Source organism: Erithacus rubecula, assembly GCF_903797595.1.
Source record: "Erithacus rubecula genome assembly, chromosome: 2".
Classification (NCBI taxonomy): Eukaryota; Metazoa; Chordata; class Aves; order Passeriformes; family Muscicapidae; genus Erithacus; species Erithacus rubecula.
In genome coordinates, this window is record NC_136685.1 from 17,646,246 (window position 1) to 17,671,056 (window position 24,811).

The 24,811-nt window shown below is 39.5% G+C and overlaps 1 protein-coding gene across 2 annotated transcripts in view; it reads left to right on the forward strand.

Moving 5' to 3' along the window:
- Positions 1-1,500: 1,500 nt before the first annotated feature.
- The window catches only part of MYT1L (myelin transcription factor 1 like), a 302,776-nt gene continuing 279,465 nt past the window's right edge, over positions 1,501-24,811 (forward strand). For both annotated transcript variants that reach the window (XM_079297496.1, XM_079297497.1), the window contains exon 1: positions 1,501-1,598. The gene's annotated coding sequence lies outside the window, so the exon portion shown is untranslated. The remainder of the gene's footprint in view (positions 1,599-24,811) is intronic.

Sequence of the window (24,811 nt, forward strand, 5' to 3'; positions counted from 1 at the left end):
GCCCCTCTCCTGCCATGCGAGTGCGGCCGTGGAGCCGCTCTGACGGCTCGGGGTGCGAAGGGCTGGTACGCGGAGACTCGCTTCCCTTCAGACCGCAGTGTGGTGCCCGGCAAGGCTGGGTGGGGAGGGAATGGCAGCCTCTACAGTGACCGACATGTCTGGTGTTCACACGTCAGGCAGAGCAGGCTCGGGAGGGATTACCTCCCAGGGCTGGAGGAGGGTGTTCCTCGTGACTTTCGGGTCAGTTTCCCCCGCTTGTGTCGCGGCCAGCAGGGGCTGCCCGCAGTGCCCTGCCAGCCGCGGGGCTGCCCGCACCGAGCCCCGCGGAGCAGGGCGAGCCGCGGCACGGAGGGAGGGAGGGAGGGGTGCGGGGAGGAGGGGGCTGCTGCAGCACAATGGCAACGGGGAGGGCAACGAGACCGGCAGGCGCGCGTGTGTGCAGGGAGGGCGTGTAGGCTGTGTGCGTGCGCTAGCCAGGGTCCTTCCCGGGCGGAACAGCCTGCCTGGGGGATGGACGCGCAGGGCGGGCGGGACCCGGCAGGAGGCGCGGCGGTGCCCGGGGCAGGGGCCGGGACACGCCGGGGCTGAGTCCGCGGGGGCGTGCGGAGTCGTGCCAAGGCGGGGGGGTGGGGGGGCGCCGCCTCCGCGTAAAGATCACAGCCTGTCACGCTGCCACCGAAATGACATTTCGGGGACGGGTTTAAACGAAGCGACTCCCCGCTGTCAAGCCGCTCCCGTCGCAGGGACATCCGGCAGCCCGGGGGCGAGCCCTTTAGGGACGCTGCCGTCGGGCGGGCGAGCGCCGGAGAAAAGCCTCTGCACAGCTGTGGAAGGCGGTGAGGTGCCTCTTCCCAGTCATTGTCTTTGTGACACGTTTAGTAAAGCGGTCCCTGGCTGAGCGCAGGCAGCGAGAGCCACAGAATCCATGTCCAATTGCTGGGGAAACGCTGTTAAGGGTTTGTAAACGCAAAGTGGCCCTTTATGCCTACGAACCCTGGTTTCTCTTTGGACTCTTGATCACATAAAGATGAGCCGCGCAAGTTGCTGATGGTATATTACTGCGAATATTTTCTTCTGTAAATAGTTAATTTCTTTTGTTTCAAAGGGGAGAAGGTGGTGTGAACAGGTAATAAAAGCAAAGATTCAGCAGAATTAACTCTAGAAACACTGGTGTGGTACCCCAGCAAAAAAACGATGGTTTCGATAATTTTTTTTTTTTTTAAAGATACATTTAGAAGCCTAATTGTTGGGACTTTTTTTTTTTTTTTTTTTTTGTGGGGTGGGGGGGAGGGTGGGGGGGAGTTCTCTGTCGGAGACACCATTTTACGCCAGCACAGCGGCAGGGAAGTATTTTTAGCGGTCTCCCCTCCCGGGCGGCTGCGGCGTTTCGGCGTTCCCCTCCATTGGGTGGAACACAGCGCCGGCGCGGCGCCCCCCGCCGCCGGGGAGCCCGGCCGGGTGCGCGGCCCCAGCCCTGCCCGCCTCCCGCCGCGCCGCGGGGGCCGGGCCTGCGCGGCCGCGCCGGGCACTGCACCGCGCCGCGGGGCCGGCGGGATGGATGCGCGCCGCGCTGCTTAAAGGATGCGGGCTCAGGCGGGGTAAGTCAGCAATCTGCTACGGATGCTGTTTGCTGCAGTAATGTGGTCTCTAGGGGAACTAGGGCTTGATGCATGCTACGCTGCCTAGGCTTCCTCCAGCCCGTCGCCTCTCTGCTGCACTTAAATGGAGGTTACAGCTGATCCATCAGCCACAGAGCTGCACGCATGCCCACCTTCTCAGCCTTCAGTGGTGGAAACTTGCTAATTTCTGCCTTCGACTTCAGGCCCGTTGGTTTCCTGTCTGAAAGCATTATTACTTTTGTCCATGTGGCAAAATAATTAGCATACAGATGAGAAGGGATCCTGCCTCTGAGCCTCAGTCGCAGGAGAAGATGTGCAGTGGAAAGTTGATTGGATGAATGGAGAACAAATGGTGGGCGTTCAAAAGCATTAGGAGAGTTTTGTTGTCGTGCAGCAGGTTTGTCAGTTTTCTGGGTGAATCTCGTAAGATGGAAGGCAGGGTGGCTGGTGCCGAGACGACTGCTTGACAGACTGTGGCCTACTTGAAGGTGCACGTTCGGACTGCATGCATAGATAATTCCTTTGGACTACTTTGTTTTGCAATTCTTCGGCTTTCCCTTTCCTCTTCCCTCAAGGTAAACACGTCCTTTTATCACCGTTGTTGTTTGCACGGTACTTTGCTGTTGTTGACAAAGTGATGGAAAGTTCTACTCTTGGGGCAGTTAACAAAGGAATAGCTTGTAGTTCTCGCACCCCGGCTCCCCAGCACGCACGCCTGTGCACGGGGCTGGAGGAGGCTGAGCAGCTCGGGCCCGATCCTGCCCTCCCTGCAGCCCACGGGGACTTTGACATTGCTTCCAGCGAGAACAGGACCGAGCTCTGTGATTGTTGTTTTAATAACGACTGCTGGAAATGTCAGATTGCTGCTTCCTATTTTCTAGAACAATGTGGGCAGACCTGTAAAATTAGCAATTACTGTTTCAATGAAAGCCCTGCTGTGATTAGTTTTGATTGGTGTGGTATGCATTTTCTTGGTTGAAAGGAAAAAAATGCTTATTTAACACAAACTCGCCAGTAATGCTAAAGCCCAAGTTGCAGATTGACAAATTGCTAGTGATTCTCTCAGCTCTATACATCTCCGCTACATATATGTCCTTATAAAGGCTTCTTTTTTGAGAGAAGAAAACAAAAGAAAAAAAATAAACAAGCTATCTGTGAATTAAATCTTTTTTTGTCAGATAATAATACTGAGTCAGACTGGAATCTCACTTCTTGAACACAGCATCCATTGATAGGCATTTCTTATATAATTCGGATGCTGTGTATAAAATATGGGGTACTTGAACATTTAGTTACATTTGCTTTTTTTTCATGTAGTCATGTAGGAATATTTTTATTCAATCCTAATGATTCCTAATCTCCTTAAAAATGGTGATTTTCATTTTAACTGACCTAATTTTGAAACTGCATTTAAGGTTGGGGTTAAGTAGAAATTATTATCTAGTAATTGTCTTTACATAGTTCTTGTGACTATTGTAGAACAATTTAATAGATTATTTGCTTTAATTTGAGTGGTGTGGAGGTTTTGTTGCCCTTAATTATATTGTTAAGGAGAACAACAGCTACAGTTCCCAATGATGTTTAGTTTTTACCTTTCTCCCTCTTGTTTTTTTTTTTTTTTTTAATTGCCATTTCAGTTTGGTGTGATAGTTTATTTTCAAAAATTGCCAGACAAATAAAAGTCTTTGTCATGTCGCTCTACTAACAAAAAAGCCCCCCAAATATTGGAACAAACTGTTAACCCTTGCTGGACAGTTAGCAGGTACCCCATATGATTTATTAAGGTTGATCAAGTTTGGAATGATAAGGTTAAACTTGATTGCTGTAGTGTCGTCTGATGACTATATATTTATACTTGTTTGCAATATGACACATTTAAAAACAATTAAGATGGCAACATAACACTTTGAACATTAGAAATAGAGAGTGATGCAAGACTGTATTTAAAAACCCCAGGATCTTTCTAAGTAACTATATTTTTTAAAAAATTACGTTGATTTATCAAGTGAAACAAAGAGAAGAGTAAATTATGACAATGAGTAAACGTAGAATTAGGAATATTTTAATCTAGTATTAATAGTAGATTTAATTTTGTATGTATTTTACAGCTTGAACTTTTTGGAGAGTGAATGTTCTTCCTTCCCCTTTCCCTGCTTCTTTCCCCCCCATTTTCAACAACAAGGGCAATAGTTAAATGCTAAACATTTGCAGCAGTTTCTTTGTTTTAGATTCAAATACCCAATTATATGCTCACATTTTCAAAAAGGGCATCAGTTTTATTGTAGTAGTTCTTGGTTCATAGTATGACTTTGTTGTTTTACTCTACAGTCTTGGATGTTACATATTATAAAATTGAGCAACTGTGTGTTTGGAGACAAAGACAATTAAGAAAGAAGAGGAGCTACTTAAGTATAATCAGAGAGATGTGATTTCTCCAGATTTTTTAAAGACTGTTTTTGAGGGTTGCTGTTTTTCCTTTCTCTTCTATTTTGTTTAATTTTTGTGTTGAGGAGATGAGTAAGATATGCAAAGGAATATTTTGATTATATACACGTACATGCTACACATATGCGGCAGACTGTTAGCAAGGCATAGAAACTTTGCTATATGAATGGCAGAAAAAGACTGTTTAAAAAAGAACTGTTTTGAAAACTGTTCTATGCTGGTCAGGCTTTTATACGGACTCTAAAAGAACAAAAATATAATTCCCATCCATTAACATTTCCATGGGAAATGATCACAGGTATTTCTTTCCAAGTGCAATGCACAAGCACATTTATAAAACAAAGTTGTCTGTGTTAGAATAATTTCTTGATCAACTTTGAGAACAGTCATTGTTGAGAGAGTCAGTGGTGGAAAAGTACTTCAATATTAAATAGGTATACAGCACTGAGTATCCTCATGAAAATACTGAGTTTAATATCACTTTGTCTGAGCTTGATAAATGTTTGCATCATGTTGATCAACTTTCAGAAAAGATGTGAAGTTCTTGATAGTATAGTACCAGAAAACTTTATGGCTGTGGATTACTTACTGACCTTTTCTTTCTCGTAATAGGAGTGATGAGAAATGCTAATAAGATTATCAATGGTGTTTCAGACAGAAATGCAGCCAGATTTCAATGGAGTAGAAATGAGTGCAGACCAAATAGCATCATCTTCTCCACATATCCTAGATTAAAAAGTCACAAGGAGAGCAAATCAAAGCTTTTGTAGCTTGTTGACAAAGATTATCTCTTTAGAATCCTTCACAGTATTTTGCTTTGATTAGAATCACTCTGCCTATTTTAGTCATAGAGGAAAAAGCAGCAAAATGTAATGAAACTGAAGTGAAGGGGAAATATCTTGTGTGGGGAGGGGGAGTTGAATGTAGAGACAGACAAAAATCACAATAGGATTTTTGATCCCTTAACAGGGATCATACTTCTAGTCACGAAAACAGGAAACATTATTATTAGATCGGATTTAGAATCTGATCTCGGATCAGATTTTCAGTGTGTATATACTAGTTCAGCATGTTTGCACTGAAACTGCAGATGTGGAACACAGTCGCCAAGTAAGGAAGCTGGCCAGCTTGATTGTAGAAATAACCAGGGCTGCAGGGTGCCCCAGAGAGAACCATCAAACCAGGTCAGTACAGAACTGTCTGCTAGGTTGTAAACAATAAGAAATCAATGTTGTGTCTGCCAGTAGACCCTTTGGTTTGCTGAAACTCCCACCCGACTCATGCATCTGGGCAGTTGGTTTCACAAACCAGTTTCCTTCAGGATAAATTTTATGTTTCTTGAAGGTCTATCATAACCAAATTGATTATAGTTCTGCATCAAGCAAATGCATAAACATTTGTAAGGTGACAGATTCCCAACCAAATCAGCACTGGGGTCTGTTATTTTGTGAAGTAATAAAGGTCTGCATTTGTCATACCTTAATGTCTTCATGGCATTTTTTATTAGGAAGTTGATTGAAAAGGGCATGGTATACAACAAATGTATGTTCTTGGTATGGCTTCAGCTGGTTCAGTCTGAATCTGGCAAGTGCTGTCCCTTGCTGGTGCTGTAATGAATAGAATTAGGGCAAAGCAGCAATTTAAGAAAAAATATTTTTATGGGGAGTTTTAGAAAGGCTGCTGTTTTATTTCTCCTTTGCATGATCCTGCTTCTGACCCCAAAGAAAACAGAGCAGTGAGCTTTGGAACAGGCTTGTAATACCATTTTATAGAATGACAGGCCAAACATATTTCTTGTGTGACTCCAGTAAAATCAAAAGAAAATATCTCCTCACTTTCTCAAGTTTTTTTTATTAATAAGATTGTTTCTAGGCAGAATGTAATGGAGAGTATTGTTACCATTAAAAAGACTTTAGACTTCTCACTGAATTGCTAATTTTTTTCCAGACTTTCTGGATGTCTCCCTCACCTCCTGTTCCCCCCAATAGAAATAATGATAGTATTGCAGATGTAATACTGCAATATTTATATTTCATATCAACAGCTTGCTTTATTTTTCCAAAGGAAATCCTGTTTTTTCCTCCTGTCTCTAGCCAATACTGGAGAATATTACCAGGGGAATAAAATTTTATGCCTAATTTTAGTGTTCCTCTACCTAATGTAGTGTGAATAAGTACCATGTTACAGCATTTAACCTAGTCCATCTTTGTCACTTTCTGAACAGTTCCTCAATTCAAATAAAATAGTCAAAATGCAGAAAGAGAAGATCTCCAAAGATCTCCCAAGGTTTGTTTTGAAGATAAACTGTAGGGAGTAGGTGTTCTGGCATTCCTTCAGTTCTGCAGCAGGGCATTCTCTCACATAAGGGATACTATTGAGAGGGGTTTCCCAGGCATCTTGTGATCCTGTAAATAAAGTGGCTCATCCTTTTATTTCAAATCTACGCCAGGATTATTGAATCCAGTGTATTGGTTTTCAGCACTAGTGATTTGTTTTAGTAACATTTTCAGAGGCACCAGCTAGCAGTTCTGTTGTCTGAAGAGGAAAGGCCATGTTTAAATACAAAACTGTGTTTACAATAACTTTGCATACATTGTGGCTGTCATATCCTATGCATAACTACTCAGGATTTTTTGGGGAGGTATGTGCATATTTAGGAAGAAATAATAATGTTATGCTATAGAAAATGGTAAGGTTGACTGCAGGGCTTTTTACTTTTTGTATCTTTATGATACTCTTGGTATGTCGAACACAAATTATTATGAATTTAGAATTGTATTTCTTCAGTGTCTTGGTTATGCTGCATAGTTTGAATTAAAAATCCAGAAAAACAGATTCCTTGGGCTGGGAGTTGACACTAAAAAGTAATGCTTGTGTTTTTTCAGCACCTACAAGCACAAAGTCCATTCCGGGTCTTGCTAGGAAACACCCAGAGTTTACACAGGTCGAGATAGAATACCCTCACACATAGAAAAAGATGTCTGTTCCAGCAGTGGTAAGATGCCTGCACAGTTGACATGTTACGTATTTACTAAGAGAAACAGAATTATTGTTCTTCAAGAATTTCACAATCTGCTGATCCCTTGGCTGTGATCAACTTGCACCCAATCTCAAACTTCAGTTTTCATCAAACTCCAGATCTCATCACTTCCAGTGATGAATAAGTGTTTTTCTCAACCTTTTAAAATACTCCTGCATGATTGGATCTACTTGAGCTTAAGGGCTTTACTGTGTGTGGAGTTACTGGACCTCCATATGCCAGGAAAATAGCATACTTCAGTCCTCAGGGATAGTGGGCACAGGCTGGGCTGCAGCATTCTCACAGGAACTAAGGTGGTTTTTGGACATTGCATGTGTAAGATGGAGAGGTTGTGATGAGAGGAATCAGTAACAGTGTCACATCAGGGGAAAAAGAATGAAACGTTCAATTAAAAAAAAAAAACAACCTGCTGATGGAAAAAACTGAGGTTCTGTTAGCCAACATACAGAGTGTGGATGCTAAGAAAAATTAGAATTCCATGGCCATTGGACATACGACCTCAAAAAAGAGAAGCAGAAGAACCTGAGAAGTGGATATGGACAACAAACTTGTTAAGAAAGATTACACAGAGGAGTCAGGAGATGTATGTGGATGGAAGTCAGGAGTACTTCATGAACCCAAAGACCAGCTGGGAAAGCAAAAAAGCTCAAGTAAGTCTGTTTCTATATGCTACTTTTGCTAATTTGTTTTGTTTGTTTGTTTTCCAGCTCTAAGAACTTGTTCTTTCTCTTCAGTTCTTTCATTGCTCTCTTAGAGTAGTATCTGGTTACAAGGGAACAGGAAGCAAAGCAAAGGCCTTTCAAATAGCCAGTTAATTTTAGCACTCCTATATGCACTGCCAATTTTAAGTAAAAAAACCCAAAAGATAAAATACACCACACCCATTATTCATAAATGTGCGCTAAATATAGATAAATTTATGTGGGCATGTAGAATTTCTGTGACTAAACATCAGTTCTTTGCATGCAGGGGCAAAAACAATGGCAATGAAATTGACACCTTAGGATGCCATTGAAACAGATGGGAAACTGTTAAAAGTAGTCTCGTAATTGTTCCTAAAACTGTGTTTTCTGTGAATAGAATGTATGCATGTAGTAGAACCTTCATATATGCGGTCCATTGCTTTCTGAGAGTGAACCGAATTCAAAACATCTTTTTTTTTTTTTATTCAGGAAATCAGAGCCATTTTGATGTTGGTTCAGAGAAGCTGCTCACTGAATTAAACAATAGCAGCTATCCATTTACATTCATGGATTTTCAGGCTGATCTTTGCATGGACATCCCCTTTTATCTTCAGGACACTGTCAGCATTTTTCAGCAAGTATTCTTTAAATGTTGAGAGTGAGGAAGGCCACTTCTTTTATAGTGTGCTACTGGCTCACCTTTATCAGCTCTGGAGGAGTGCTTATAGTGGAAGGGCTGGTAACGTGTCTGGGTGAACTCCAGCTGCTCTGAAGAACCTTCTCAGGGGTCTCTACCTTTTCTAAACAGATCAATCTCTGTTCAGTCACTTTTACTGCCATATTTCTGCAGTTGGTATCTGTGGTAGTCCATGCTCTGTATGCAAGGTCTTCAAAAAGTGCTAAATTTAAAGTTAGCCATCACTGATGGACTTTCTGAACTGCCCACTATGAGGCCGATCCATTTAATATCTTATGAGGAAAAAAACCGTGAGAAAAGGATGAAATATTTAATCTATAACCTGTCCAATCTAACAATGCCTTTTTTGTTTTGTTGTTGCTTATCAGTGACCTTGCCTGAGAAGAAGCAGATGATGGTTAGAAGAAAGAAAAGAAGGAAAAGGGTAGATATTTTCCATGGGTCTGTTTGGCCTTTGTGACACAGCGTGCTGGAGAAAAGACACACTTGAATAGTTTGCCTTGAAGACTGAGTATCCTGATTTAGCAAATGCATGCACTGCAGAGCAGTATGGGATAAAACACCCAGTCATTTCACTGCAGCAGTCACTGTGTTTTGTAGACAGCTCTGCAGAGCAGGTCTCATCCCATATACCTTCTTCCTTTACCTCCTACCTGCCCAAGAGCCAGCACAGATTGCCATGGTGTTAATTCCAGCCAACTCCTGTGGAAAATAAGGGCATATGACAAGATTGCACATATGTTAATGACTCATGCACCCTGCACTTTTTATTTGTCATTTTATGTTGTTTGATATAGTTAATAAATTTTTATTTTGCAAAAACTGTGATGGATGTGTTCTGTTTGGAAAAAAAAACCTGATATGGAATATCCTTTTCCTATGCCCATGCTTCTTGCCAAAATCAGTAAAATGTGGTTAACTTGAAATTCAGGGATTTTTTTAACAGTCATAAGTGCAGCTTACTCAAAGAGCAGATTCAAAACAATATTGCCAATATCTGAGTATGCTTCTGAGGCTTCTGGGAATTGTATTCAGATTGACTCCTGTAATTGGTCTTCTGTGTTCAGAATCATTAGTATTTCTACTCTTAGTAAAAACATATTCATTTTTGGTTTTAGAGGTGTTTTTAGTTTACCAAATATACATCAGAAGCCACTGAACAACACCTGTATCTTTGTTTCCAGATGCCAGGTGAATCCAGGACCTAGGAAAGAAAAGATAGAGCAACTTTTTGAGAATTACAGTTAATGAAGGAGCTATCTTTATTAATATTGTGGTCTAGGAAACTGTCTTTGCATTGCAATATTGCAAAAAGATTTCTAAAATTATGAGCTCTGCATAGGTTTCATAATTCAATATAAGTTAGCAAGCCACTTGTAACTACTCAAAAGTCTTGCTTACGTTTATGTACTCAGAAGTTAAGAGAAGTGTGAATGGGATACCTTGCTAATTAATTTGCTTACTTTTGTATACTTTACAAGACTCACAATTACACCTTTATAGTAATTTATCTACACCTTTTATAATATATAAGATTTGTCAACACCAAGTTGCTAGCCACTGCTAAACAGTTAGAGTTTGCAGGTTCCCAGAGCCACCATGCCACTAATTTCTTAGGGTATAAATGCTTTTGACTTGGTGACATTTCCATTGAAAGGTTGATATAAACTTGGCACAAAGTTTAGAACTGGAATTGCAATGTCCTGTATCTAAAAGCTTTGCTTTGATGATGTTGGATTTGCACCATGGTTGTAGCAAGGGATAAATATCATGAGTCTTGGTGTGTTTAAATCAGTTGTGGAATGCTCCTGCTTCATAGCAAGTTTTATTTTCTGCCTTCATCTTCTACTTTTCTTCAATTTTATGTATTTCTTTAAAATCTGATAAAATTGAAACTCAACGTGCAGGGAAAACAAGTACTAAAATATGAAAAGACATAAGAACTCCACTGATTTGTTCCATATGTTTGTAATGGTACTATAGACTTGTATAAAAACATGGAAGCATTAATATGGGGAAATGAAGGGAGAACCATCGGCTCTTAAAAAAAAAAACACAAAGAAAACAGGAAGTGGGGTAAGCTGAGTTTAAACTCCTTAAAATTCCTTAAGCAGAGTTCTGATGTCCCTAAATGTTAAGCATTTCCTTCCAGATTATCTGCACATTCCATAAATTATCCTGAATGCCAAAATTCTCATGTCTAATGGTGTCTTTTATTTGTATGGAGCCACATGACTCCCTGTATGGAGTTCAAGGAACATCTGGATGATACTCTTAGGCTTATGATTTACTCTTGTGTAGTCCTGTGAGGAGTAGGGATTTGGACTCCGTACTTATGAGTTCCTTCCAACTTGAGATAATCTGCAGCTTTATGTTTCAGATAATTTGAGTTCTAGACAACCTGTATTCCCAAGAGCTGTTGAGTGGCCCAGCTGCTTACTGGGAAGTATTTCTACTGTCAACTGGCGTTTAAAAGTATTTGCTGTAAGAGAAATGGGGCTTTTTCTTACCCACCTGTGATATTTTGAGGCAGGGATGCAAATAAGTAGGGAGATTACACCTGTTGCTCATTTTTATTCACCAATGGATGAATAGGAAACAGAAACTAGGGCTAGAAACTGAGAAAGCAAATCAGTAGCTTTCTTGACATTTTTTGTTAATACACATTCTAAATTTTCATATATGAGAATTACAGATTTGAGATCATAGTTTAATGTTTTTAAAGAAGAAATTTTTACCTCACTTTTAATTGTGATCCTTAAATGCCTAAAAATTGTCTGTGTTTAGTCATATACTTAAATGTTATTTTTCTGCTGAAACATCAGAATATTAGAACCATGGTAACAGCAAAAAGAAATTGCCAGACATCTATATTAGTACAAAGAGGCAATACATATTTCTCTTGTGTCTTGTACATTTACAGAACCAGTGGCCTAATCCTGTTCCACTGAAGTAATTGAGAATTTCTTGAAGGGAGGAAAGCATTCTGTGTTAATTTCTAGGTTTTTCTGCTGTTAACTTATTTCTCCAGTATGGCTTTCAAAGCAATTCCATTTAAGATAGAATTATTGACCCATACTTTATAAATTGAATTCTTGATAGTTTTATCATTTTGCCCAAAGTTCTGAATACTAAATTTGATTTTGGCATCCACTGCTCTAAGTCATCCCTTCATCAACCTGTACTTTGGTTGTGGTAAGCTTAAAAACAACTTTCCCCAAGAGGTATCACACCTGTGACATAAGCCAAGAAGTGTCTCTGGAGGCATGTTGCTGCCCCTGTTTACAGGTAGCCTGAAACACTAATGATCAAAACAGCATTAAATTGAAAGGCATAGGATATCAGTATTAGTCAACCTTTCCCTTTATTAAGAAACGTGTAATTGATATGTTCATGATAATCTGTGATAAGATCCTGGCTATAAAATAAATACAACCAGCCTCTTCATTTTCCTTGAAACTGTTTTGTTGGCCTTGAACTCTGCACAGAGATTTTACTCACAGAATTAAAAAAACCTGAATGCAAATGGTAAACACACAATTCACTGTAAGTACATAAACTTTATATTCATCATACAAGACAGTAGATAAGTTGGAGTGCATTGCTGCAAATCTTGAGATCCAGCTATGTTTTATATTAACAGTGCTGGAAACACCGGGAGGAATCTCATGCTTTAGAAAAGAAGATGTCTGTTTATTGATAGAATATAGCAGAATAAATTTCTCATTCTTGTATTATGTCCTGGCCTCAGTGTTCATATCTCACAGGGTCTATCAGTCTGCTGCTCATAATTTAAACATTACAGAATTAGGGCCAAGCATGTGAAGTTTTGAGACAAAATCAACTGCATATTCACTAAAACCAGCAAACTTTTTGAGTTCTTGTTGAGAAAAACTGTAAGTAGGGCAATAATGGGAAAAAAATCACAATATTTCTCCTTTCAAATTAAATAGTTTGATTTTCTATTAGAAATTAGTCTTTTAGTACTTCCTTAATTTATGTTGCAAAATAAACTACGATTATATTCAAAATTATTTTCTTTAAATCAGAGGATCTGGTGTGAGTACTACTGTTTGGTTTGCCAAAGATCTAATTTTAAATTTGTGAGAATTAATATGATAGCATCATATCACAAAAAATTTCTGGAGCTGAAATTTGAAGGATTTATGTGGTACTGTCTCATACAAATTTGTTTAGTCCAGTGGTACTGAGATCTGTGCATTCCTAAATTTTGTGAAAGGGGCTTGTTTTTCCAAGCACTCAGCAGGTACTGCTTGAAAATCTTATGTCTCTGGTCAGAAGATACCAGAAGAAGGGGATTCTTTGAACATTAGAAATCTACATTTAAGTCTGTGTGGTTGAAAAATGGTTTTCAACAAGAAGCTGTAGTCACTTGACGATCATTCACGGTTGTAGAGATTCCTACTTTGTCACTGTATGGTAGAGATACAGAAAATAGATTTGGATACACCTCATTGCTTGTGTAACACTGTGCAACTTCTTCTATCTTGAGATATGCTTATGTGAATTACAATTAGCTTTGCATATAAATTGGCTGTAAACTGCTTTGCAGTACACCATTATCCTGATCCTTTTTCCTTTTTGCGCTTTTTTAGATCTTAAGAGAATCATAGAATGACTTGGGTTGGAAGAGGCTTTAAAGACCATCCAGCTCCAACTCCCCTGCCATGGGCAGGGACACTTTTCACTAGACAGGTTACTCAAAACCCCATCCAGCCTGGTCTTGAATGCTTCCAGGGATTTGGAATCTACACCTTCTCTGCACAACCTGTCCCAGTGCCTCACCACCCTCAAAATGAAGAATTTCTTCATTTTGTATCTCACCTTTTTCAGTTTGAAGCTGTTCCCCCCTTTCCTGTCTCTTGTGAAAAGTTCCTCTCCAGCTCTCTTGTAGGCTCTCTTCAGATACTAGAGGGGCTTTAAGGGAAATCAACACCAACTCTCTCAGCCTGTCTTCACAGGAGAAGTTCTTTAGCCCTCTGGTTGTCTTCATAGCCCTCACCTGGACTTGTGCCAATCACTCCATGTCCATCTTATTTTGGGGGCCCCAGAGCTGAATGCAGTGCCCCAGGGGTGGGGTCTTCCAAGAGTGATGTAGAGGGGCAGAATCATCTCTCTTGAGCTGCTGGTCACGCTGCTTTTGACGCAGCCCAGGATGTGATTGGCTTTTAGGCTGGAAGGGTACAGTGCTGCATCATGTCCAGCTTTTTATCCACTAGCAACCCCAACTATTCACCTCAGAGCTGCTCTCAATTCCTGCTCTTCCCAGTCTGTATTTGTGCTTGGGATTGCCCCAACCCAGGTGCAGGACCTTGAACTTGGTCTTCACGGGCCACCTGAAGCCTGTGCAGGTCCCTCTGGGTGGAATTCCTTCCCTCCAGCATGTTGACTGTGCCACACAGGCCAGTGGCATTGACAAACTTGCAGAGGGTGCCCTCCATCCCACCATCTGTGTCACCAACAAGGATCCAGTAGCACCTCCTGAGGAACATTACTTGCTGCTGGTCTCCACTTGGATATTGAGCTGTTGACTGCACCTTTTAAGTGTGACCATTCAGCCAATTCGTTATCACTGAGTGGTCTGTCCATCAAGTCCATGCCTTTCCAGTTTGGAGATACAGATGTTGTGCAGGACACTGTCACAGGCTTTGAACAAGTCCAGGTAGATGACATCAGTTGCTCTTCCTTCATCCCCCTACACTGTAACCACATCATAGAAGGCCCCCAATTTTGTCGGGCATGATTTGCCTTCAATAAAGCAATGTTGGCTGTCTCCAGTCACCTCCTTATTTTCCATGTGCCTTGGCATAATTTCCTGGAGGGTGTTAGTGTTAGTTAGTGTTAGTCATTGCATGTCTTTTAATACAAAAAAACAATTTTCAAATTGACAGTGTGGCTTAAGAGCACATCAGCAAGTGTTAATGCTAGTATTTCTAAGCCAGACTACTCACTAATTTTAGTTACTTTCTTTTTAAACCTATATCTTTGAGTCAACACGGAAAAGAAAGTGAGGAGGAAAAATAAGAACAGTGTCTCCTTGATGGTGGTAAATACTACGGTGTTATTTTTCAAATCTGTGGCAGGCACTTATGCTTGAAGGGATTTCAGTTTGATGATACCACCTGAGAAGTAATCTGAAAAACAGCATACAGGAGTAAAGATGTTAGATGAGCCTTTACTAGTCTTTGCCTGGTGAGCTGGGTGGAGGGGTGTAGTTTCTTTCTCATTCCATTTGCTGAGTTTCATTTCTGTCATCTCTTTAATTGTCAATATGCCAGTAAAAGTAGGTCTCCATCAAAATGGTTTATATAGATACACAGTGGGCAAATATACCTGAAGTGGTATTAATCACTGACTTTGGGCTGGAATAGCTGTAGAAGGTGCAGGGTGGTTGAGATGACACTCAATTGGTTTTGTTTTGGGGTTCTTTTTGGAAAAAAAACTGGTAAGAGTCAGTAACATGAAATTTTGTGATGCTGATAAACTTATCAAGATAAGCAATCCAGTTGGTTAAATAAGCATAATTCATGTTTCCCTCCTGTTGTGTGTTTTGCAAATAGGCTTTTTCTGAGAGCAGATTGATTAATAAGTGCCTGAGATAGCATGTTATGATCAAGTGACATGAAACATTTGTACCTGATATGCCTTAATGAAATGTTAAAACTGTGTGTGCTGATCTGAGAATTAAAGAAGAGTAGATGTAACAGTGCTTTATTTGATGACAAAAATAAAATTATGTTTGTCCTAGTCCTTTGTAGTTAGTTCTCATCCAAGAGTTCATTTTTCACTGGAGACCATATTGTGTATAATTTATAGGTTTGTAGAAAAATTGAATTGAAAAGGATATCTGAAGGTCCAGTACAGTCTTCTCAAAGGCATTGAAATCAGGATATAGCCATAATAATGTCCAAAGTTTGGTCTGCACAATGGCACACAAATATTGTGGAGACATGTGAGAGACTGTGAGAAAAAGGTGTAACTCTATTTAAATGTGATGATAGAGTATGCTAGTGTGCGTGTATATATATATATATATATATATATATAATATATAATATATAATATATATATTTTTTTTTTTTTTTAAATGAGTTCACCTGATATTGCCATATACAGGTAATTTCTGACAACTCCACATGTCAGTGGGAATAGAAACATCCCTAAAGCCAAAAGCTGACTCTTCTGTTGGATCAGGTGGCAAAAGGGAATCCACAACATCTGTGCAGGTCAGAAGGGGGGGGAGGAAGATGCAACTAAAGGCCACTGTATCTGGAAAATATCTTTTAAAAATCCTCTACGTACTTTCTCTATTCTGAAAAACCATTTGGGAAAGGAAATTCTGTTTTTAATCACAGAAACACTTTTCTGTTGCAAGTTAGAAAAGAGGCAGTAGGAATCAGTTCAACACCAGTGGGGAGATACCATGGTTGGCCAAATAGGTCCTCTCATTTTAAGGTCATATAAATTAAAGTTAAAAGTTTGAAAAAAATACTTACTGTCAAGAGAAGTTGGACAAAACGGTAGTTATGCACTTGATCAAACACAGTTAAGAAACAAGATGGAAGTAGGACATTTCAGATTGTTTGTTTGCTTAATAAATCTCTATTTTGTATTAAGGAATACATTGGCTTTAACATGAATATTGACACTGTAGAATAATGAAAGCTAGCAATTTTTGTGTTTCCACAATTCAGCATCAGGCAGCTATGTTTCCTGTCTTTTTTTATGCTAATCAGTGTTGACCCTAAGCATTCTTGGATTTGTGTGTCAGAGATGACACTGAGATGCTTTGATACAGAACAAAACAAGATTCCATTTCTTTTTCTGTGTATAGGGCAGAGGTGTGTTCATTTCATTTTAGAATGACAGCCTTGGACCACCTTGGACACAGTTAGGACATTGATCAAACTTTTCTCTTTGCAGTACTAGTGTAAATACAGTATATCCTGTGATTTTACTGGCTGTTTTGAAAGTATCCAACTGCTGCTGCAAGAATAACTTGAATAACCTGGAAAGGCCTAGCAGAATGTGAGGTGTGAACATATACTAGAGCTACAAATTTTAATTAAATGCCTGATAATTTATAGTTTAAATTAAATACAAAATTTGGGAGGTCCTTTTAGAGAGAGAGCTTCTTTCGCTAAAAACTCTACTTTTTAAGCAGGCCTTCAGGCACATTTTGAAACTCAAAATATTCTGAAGTTTGACATGGTTTAGCAGTTTATGGAATCATCACTCACCTCTAAGGTTTACATATTTTTTCACATGTCGCACATGCTGTGACATCTGTTTTGCAGAAAATAAGATTGTTCTCAACAATGTCAAGTAGAGACAAAGATGGAATCATGAGGGATAGTGAGATGTGGAATCACTTGAAGCTGTATTTTAAGGCTTTGTGACTGACAAAGCAGATGTGCTTTTTCTGCAGGGACCGTCTTTTTCTTCTGTGTCTTTACAGCACTTAGCACAAGGTGTTCAGTTGCACAATTTGGACTCCTAGCAAGAATAACATATGCATGTTAGAAATCCTGTAGAGACAGGACTGCTGTTTCACTGTGAGTCAAGGTCAGCTGTGGGTAAAGAACATTAGCCAAGACTTACTTGGCTAACTTGTGGGAAATGCAGTTTAAACTGTGTCTCTCACCATGGATTTGAGAGTGAAACAGTTATGGAGCAGTGTTTTAAAGGAAAAACATACTTAGTCTTTGTGTTGTCCCTATCAGTAACTACATAGACAAAACTGCTGGAGATTGGTTTGTGTATAGCTACAGATATTGTAGAGTTGTCTTGTATCTGATGCATCCAGCTGCGCTTTCCATCAGCAGTTGTGCTTTAGAAGGCCCAGTCCCTCACCAGCTGTTGGTAAAATAAAATGCACTATTATAATTGTAGTGAGGTACAGTTCCCATTTGCCTCAAATGGGGTATGTCAGTGATCCTGTGCAGGGAATTGCTGAAGATAAGCTATTCTGGGACATCTTTTCGATGTATGGTGTTCCATGTGCTGAAGACTCTGTGTACTTTCATCATTCCACACAATTTCAGCCATAATCATCTCTGATTTTTGTATTGTATGTGTGTGGATTTCTGTGGCAAGCTGAACATTCAACAGAAGTGTTAGTTAATTATAAAATTCCTGAATATATGATTTTTCTAAAAATATTTTTGAAATTAAAGTGTAGCAGTATGTCAGTCTCTGTAGTTGCAAGCTACAACTTGTTGCAGGTTGTTACTCATTCTATGAATGAGTGACACTGTTAATTTCTTATTCCCTAGGAAAGACTGTGTGGTTACTCAGTTTTGTAGATAACTGGCAGGCAAAAAAAAAAAAGGTTTTGTTTATAAAGCAGAAAAGAAACTTCTAGTAATGAGGTAATACAATCTCATATATTTGATCTTGTTTTGGGACAGAAAATTGAGCTAGGTGACCTTTTTTCTGTGGCCCTGTTTCCTGTGGCTGCATAGTTGCAAAAGAAAATGTGAGAAGTAAAAAAAAAAAAAAGAAAAATCAATGCAAAGTAGTGAAACTAAAGGATTTGGGCTGTTGAATCAGGCTGATCCTGCCTTTCTGTGAACATGGAGCAGATGGAGACTTGCTAGCTGCTGCAGATACTGGTAATGATCTAGTCACAGTCCTGTGGAACTTTGTGGCAAGGAGTTTATCAAGGTGCAAAGTGAAAAAAGTTTTATCTTTGATTAGCTTTGAATTGGGTCAGTCTCAGTAAAGCAAACACTTGAAAACTAAGCGGGTTTTGTGGGAGAAAAGTGCAAGTCACATTCTAATAAAAATACATACAAATTTTTACACATCTGGCAGGATTAGGTGCATCACATTAGCTGTGATAATCTAGGACTATCATAATAGACAGCTTTAGAGAGAGGGATAACCATCTTCCATTATTTGGTTACTATAACTAATATATTTGACAAACAGACAAATCCTTAAAACCAAAGCTCTTCTTTGATTCAGAATTGAAACAGTCTCTTTTACAAGGAAGCAGCTGTGGTCTGAAAGCATCAGAATTGTAAGCATGGTGCAATGGTCCCCCTGAGTCGATCTCCACATTATATTAGAGTTCCTTACAGTCTTTGGGATCTATTGGTGGTTTAATATTTGTATGTTGGTAGTGCTTAGGGCATCAGCCAATTTTGGACTTTGGAGGAGGTTCCTTAAATATGGTAAGAAAAATCCTCTTTCTTAGTTTGCACTCAAGGGATGTAGGCTGAAACTGTGATTCTTTGAGGATTCATCTTTAAGCAGGTCAGTTCTTGAAATTGCAGAAACAGATGACCATTTTTTTAATATCAAATATTTGCCATGGGTATTTAGAGTTTCAAAAGTGAAAGGTTTCTCAGCACCTGTACATGCTTGCAGAGTGACATAGCTTGTCTCCTGCTGGCCTGTTTTGATTATTAGTTGGGCCTCTGCTGTACATGTCCAAAGAGACTGGCAAACTGTACACGTGATAGTCAGTATTTAAACACTGATCCTTTATTCTTTAGACCAGTAGAGAAGACAAATCGTTTGAGGTGATGAGGAGAAACAGAAGATAGGATAGTAGCTGACCCTTTTGAATGTGTGAAAGAAAGAAGGATTTCTGCAACAGGCAAAAAGAGTTCAGACCAGGTGAAGTGATTGTTACCTGAGATAATGGATCCTGTGGCCAAACTCTTAATAACAGATCAGTGTACCTGTTTACATGGTGATTTAACATAGTAGCCTGTTGGTGACTAGAACTTTCCTGCACAGGATTGTAAAGCTCACTATAAGCAATTCTGTTTAAAAATTGGGCCAAAACAGTTGCCTCAGACAATCAAATTGATGCATATGTAAGTGCTGCATAAGTTTTTACCCCAGTTGTGCAATTTTTTACACTTTGAGGGTTTCAGGAGGCTGATTGTGATTTTAAGTCTGCAGCTGTTGCTGGGTAACAGTGCAGGAGAAGAAAATCTGTGCATTTTTATACCAGAGTAACAAGTATTTGCATGTTTCTATATAAATATTTCAGACAATTTCATTGGAAATAGAGGAATCTATGAATCTTACTGGTTGGTACAAATGCTCTCCAGTGACTGATGCCCTGAGTCAGACATGCAAAGCTGTGCCATCCAGAAAGCTCACCTCTGCTCTTCAACTGCTTCTGGCTTCAGAAATGTGGCAGGCATTACCTGGACAGATACTCTAGGTAAATTCTGGAAGTCACAGGTACTTTTGCTACTGCCTATAATTCTACCAAGATTTCATCACCAGAGTCCAGCATGTTCCAAACATTTTACTGATCAGTTGATGATGATTCCTTTGAAAAGAACATGCTCACCAGTTCACATTGAGAATACTGGGCAAACTCTTCTGCAGCATTGGTATCAGATCCAAAGAGTGTTGAACACAGTGGGAGGACTCCCATTACCATCTATAAATTTTGGTAAGTAAGATATAGAGGGCTTTCAAAATTTGTAGGAGTTAGAATGATGTTTATTTAATGGATCTAGAATGCTTACAGAATGAAATTGATTTTGCACCACTTTAATTAATGCTGAGATACAGAAGAAAATATTTAATACACTAATGTGCAGACTTTGTTAGAAATTTTTCCTTGCATATCCTCTCTTTCACATACTTTCTTTTATATCCTCCCTTGCTGATATTCTCCTCTTCCTTCCTTTTTCTGATGGTATTAAATTTTTCCATTTTACAGGGTGGCCTAAATTTGCCTGTAATTCCATTTTTGATTCTTTGTGCCTCATCCTTTGGCCACTATTGGGAAGACTTCTGAGACCTATAGATGAAATCTTTCTCATAGATCTTTTGGAAATACATTATTATTTTCCCTGTATCTACTTTGTTTTCTCAGAATTACCATTTGCAAAAATCACTTGTGTTTCTCTTATGCAATGATGCCTGTTGAAAAACAGAGAAGATCTGAAGAAAAGACCACATGAAGCTATTGAAAAATAGGTGTTCTTTTTGCCCCGTTGAATGGAATAGCTGTTCCTGGTTAAAGATTTCACAGCAAAATCTGGCCCTTTGAACTTGTGTGATTGACTTCCCATCAGCACTTTCTGCAGTGTGGGGGACAAACCAATCATCAGAATCAGCAGTGCATTGTCCTGGGACCTCTTGGGGTTGGAGAATATTCCAGAGCAGCAGTCAGGTTGTACCACAGCTGAGAGTGATGATCACTCTGTCCCAGCCCACGCAAGGAGCATTTTGGCATCTGTTTCTGATGAAAACATTCACCTTCACCCTGCTATGAGCAAAGGTGTTGCTGTGACAGATGCCTGAGGTCAAGGGGCATGGAAAACGTGAGAGAAAGAGCTCCAGAAGAAAAAAAATGGCTTTAAGCAGTGAATTACTTCTTTGGCTTCCATATGGGGGGAAAAAAAAAAAGAAAAAAGAGCTCACCCATGCCAGCAAGCCCAATGCTTTAGTACAACAATAATAGATAACTGTAATTGGAACAATGTCTGTACTTTTGTAATTAATTAATCATTAATTGCAGTGAACATTTTATAGGTCACAAATTGTTTAAAGGTAAATGCTCCCATTATGTGAAACAGGTATATCCAAGTCATCCTATCAGTTTGCTGTATTGATTTTCATCATTATTCAGTATTTTGAGAGGAAATGCACATTAGTAGATGTGTCTTGGAAATGATTAGTGTTGGCTAGAACTAAGTATAGTGCAGGTGGGAGTGTGCAATCTCTCAACCAGTACTGATCATGCACTGTGGTGATGGCAAGGCAGCTCCCCTAATAAGCCACTGTTGAATAGCAGCTATTAATTTTGCTGCAAGCTGAGTAGGACTTCTGTGACAGAGATAAAGCCAAGGACTATAAGTCATTTCTTTACATTCAGCTATGCCTTTTATCCTAAACTGGGCAGGGACCAAATGCTTAGAGGTGAAGTACCAATCCATTAAAACACTGCACCACCTAGGTTTCACAGCCTGCAAGAACATTCTCTTGCACCTCTATATGACAAGCTGAACTAAAGCTTCATTTTTTAAAAAATGCTAAGAGGGAGTAATAGTCTGCTGTGGTAGCAAAGGGCAGCTCTGAATGCAAAGCAATTTTGTATCTGAAAGCAGTGCTAGTGACAGGACTACTTTGGGAAGTCCATACGGCAAAACTTTGCACAGACCTTTATTCTCAGAGAAATCTTCCTTTGACTCTCAGGTAGAGTGGCAAGAACACAGTCCACAACAGCCTCCTTTGAATGCAGCTTTCTAGTGTGTATCTGGGGATTCTGGTTCTTGTGTGTTTTGCACCAAGGGCCCAGTAAAGGCTGTTAGACTTGGAAAGAGGCCACAATAGGCTCAATTAATATTTTATTCAGTATAATCCTGCACTGGGTAGAATTTGGCAGTCCTGTAGTGAGAAGCTGCTGGCCTCAGTTGTCTTGTGAAGTCTTTTCCTGTCTCATTGTGTATAAAAGCTGTGTTTTCGTACTGTCTGATGATGATAGAATCCCTTTAATTATCTCCAACACTGTCCCTCAGCCAAAGGGAGTAATTCCTCATTCTTGGGGATGGTAAAATCTCTGCCTTGTTCATTTTTATCCCCCAGCAATACCCATCTGATAACAGTAACTTGGAAAACAAGTTTCCCCATTTTTAAGGGGAAGAGGAAAGGTTATGGCTGGGTAACCAAAGGATATTCCATCTCTGAACTTTGTTTCTGGGAGTGCTCAATTCAGAGTGCGGATCTTCACCTGCATTCTTTACATGTGAAACAGAAATTACCCACGTCTTCAACCATTTCTTGTAGTAAGAAATCTACTCATATATTAAGTTCTTTCAAGGTATTTTTTTTCCCCTATTCTTTCAAAGTGATAAACAAGAGTATGAATGCTGATGCAATATGAGAGTATGTGAGCAGGTAAGTGCTGTAACCACTTAGCTTGCAATGCAGTTTATGAGCAGGAGCACATGCAGAACTCCAGAAAGTAATGATTGGGAAACTGCAGGCTTCTTATTTTTCCTGGTCCTTTCTTCTCCTTTGGGTAAATCTGAACCTGAGCCTCATAATTCTAACATCAAAATAACTTTGCACTGGAGAAAAAATGCTGTTTCTTCTCTTCATATTAATCAGTATTTTCAGAGAAGTATCCCGACAGGTGCCCTGTCAGTGAAGGATTCTTTTTATGAAAAGCACACATCAATAATATGTTTTCTTAATTTCTCAGGCAACTATGAGGTTAATCCAGGTACCTAAGATAATTCACTGAGGACTCATCCTTATTAATAGGGAAAGAATTGTTATAATTTACAATTGTCATGATATAAAATGTCACATTTGTTCAATTAAAGTGGGTCGACTTAAATTCTTACTCCAAAGCAACTTGTTCATGCATGTGATTGTGTAGATTTTGAACCTGTAATTTTTCAAGATGTTGTAATAGTTAATAACCAAAGACTTTTTCAAGCATCTTCTGTGATTTTTGATATTTACACTGGAGTTGGAAGATTTTAGATACAGTAGTGAGTAAAATTATCAGTTGATATCTGTCTATAGACCAAAGAAAAAGCCATTATGTTTTCATGATGATTTAATTTGGACGACAATTTCCGGACATGACAAAATTCTCAAGAGTACTTTTATCCTATTAGCAGACACTTTTTATTAGATATCCTGTAGCCAAAATGGTGCACCTCACTCTTGGATCTCATTTAAGATACACTGATATGAAATTAGTAAGTTTCTAAGTATTTCTGGTCAGTACCTGGTTACAATTCTTTGAAAGGAAGAGGAGGCAGGGGATACATGCTTAATCTGGTATAATCTAGTGTTTGTGCCAGTTTCTTATATGGCTATTAAAAAAAACATGGTTATAGGTAGCCAATTTTCTTGATAAAACATTTAAAGTAGTTTAGTAGTTAATGCAGAGGATGTGTTACTACTCTGGAAAAACCATGATCACCTGGTCATATAATGACCATAGAGCAAAATGCACTTGAAATGAGTCAAATGCATTTATATGACTAGCTGAAGGAAGTCCTTAGGTAATCATTCCAGAATATATTCTCCGACTTGAGTATATCAACATATATATACTGTGACTTTTGTGAAAGGGAATTATGGACTAGTGTGTAGAATGGGGAAGCTGCATAGTTTTGTTCATGTTCTTGGATCAGACCTGGATATCAGCATAACCTCCTACATGTTCAGTGACTGGAAATCTGCAGCCACAGGGCTTGGTGCAATTAGCCAGCTCTTTGTATGGAGTGCTCTCTCAGGCACATGGAGTGATTCTTGGAGTTTTCTGGTGCAGGGTCAGAACCTGGACTCTGATAATCTTTGTTGGTCACCCTTCTAACTCAGGATATTCTATCATTTTGAGCTGTGTCTTTACATTCATTAACACAAATGTTTTCTGAAATATACCTCAGATATCCATGGTTGGGCACAGTTAAACACAAGATGCTGAACAGGACAGAACATTGTTTTGTAGCAAAACAAAACTTTTTCTTTCTGGGAGGCCATGCCATTGTGTCTTGCTCACAGTCTCAGGACCAAATTCATTGCCAAGTAAGTAATCAGTCAGGAATTTTCCCAATGCCATTAAGAGTCTTCTGTGGCAGATACTTGGAGGATTCTCTGGAGTATGAGGATTGTTGCACTTGCTGAATCATCTTGTTGTGTTTTAGCTGGCCGGTTTCTTGCCATTTCTGAAGGCATTTCTTATTTGTGGCAAAGTTAATACCCTTGTGTTTTCCTTTGACACAAGGCAGATCAAAAGGTGATAATGCCATTTCTGTCTGATACCACTGAGGCCAGAGTGATAAGCCTGAGTTTAGACTACATGATACAGCAGTTATTTAGAGTTTTGGAAGTTTGGATGCTAATAGTGAAAATTCACTTGCTTAACCCAGTATTTTTGTTCTGGTTCATTGGGAGTACTGGAAAGACCAGTAGTTAGCTTTATTTCATGAAAACATTGAACATCACATTTATGCATACATGTGCAATCAATAAAGGCGGAAATGCCTGTGGTGAAGAAGTTGCCTCTGATGAACAAAAGAATTGCTACTTACATTTCACAGTGTTGTTATAAAGAGGATTGTCATAAAAAGAGGAGTTTATGTTGAACTTACCAAAGATTATCAGTATTGATAGAAAACAAGTATTTTCTGAGCGTAAACGTTTACATACATTTTGGAGTGTTGTAGCAGGCCATTGGGGCCATTGCCTCATGCTGGGAGACCACAACAATGAGCCAAGTTCAGGGGAACTGGGAGGGAAGAATATTCGTGGTGTGTTGTTGAGTGCACTGAGGGAAAAGTATTTGACCTTTTGATATGGATGA